A 774-nucleotide genomic window follows, 5' to 3' on the forward strand; every position below is an offset into this window, starting at 1 on the left:
ACTAGTTTCACCGCCATATCATGACCCCAAACCTCTGGTCCGCACTGAGTGCGTGCTCAGTCATCTCCGACTCTTGGCGATCCCATGGACTGCTGCCCTCCAGGTTCCTCTGTCCGTCGAATTTTTCCAGGCAAGAATACTGGAAGGGGTTGCCATATCCTACTCCAGGGTACATTCCCCACCCAGGGATCGAGCCCGCCTCTCCTGCATTGGCAGGCAGATTCTTAACGACTGTGCCAGTGCCTCCAAACAAACCCAAGGATTTAAGTCAATTTGCTCTCCCAACCCAGGAGGTCTCCTCACACCTCCTACGTCTCGTTTCTAATTGTCTTTGCAAATACTTTCACAACTGCACTTAAATGTCAAACTCTGCAGGGTTTTCAGAGGACACCCACGCGCTAGTGTTTGCGAGAGGCTAGTAAGACGCTGGGGCAGTCATCCAAGAAGGGGCGCGGGGCTCGGCCTAGAGCTGTGGAGGCACGGCGGCTCGGGCGGTAGATGTGAAAACAATCCGGGCCGACTTCACGCTAAGGACGGAAGCCGGAAGAGACCAGCAACCTTCAACATACGTCCCAGGTACCGCGGCGCCTCGTACGTCACTCCCGGCGACAGCGAGGACGGGCGTGACGTCACTTTCGCCGGCGCGACGCCTCGCGCGTCAGTCCCGGCGACGGCGGCTTGCGACGTCTGGACGCCAGTTCGAGTAGCCGGGCAGAGTGAGGGCCCTGGCCCTCACGCTCGAGGCGGTTGTGCGGTCGCCGGCCAGGCAGCAGG

This window comes from Bison bison, unplaced genomic scaffold (genome assembly GCF_000754665.1).
Source record: "Bison bison bison isolate TAMUID 2011002044 unplaced genomic scaffold, Bison_UMD1.0 scf7180017864289, whole genome shotgun sequence".
In the NCBI taxonomy this organism is placed as follows: Eukaryota; Metazoa; Chordata; class Mammalia; order Artiodactyla; family Bovidae; genus Bison; species Bison bison.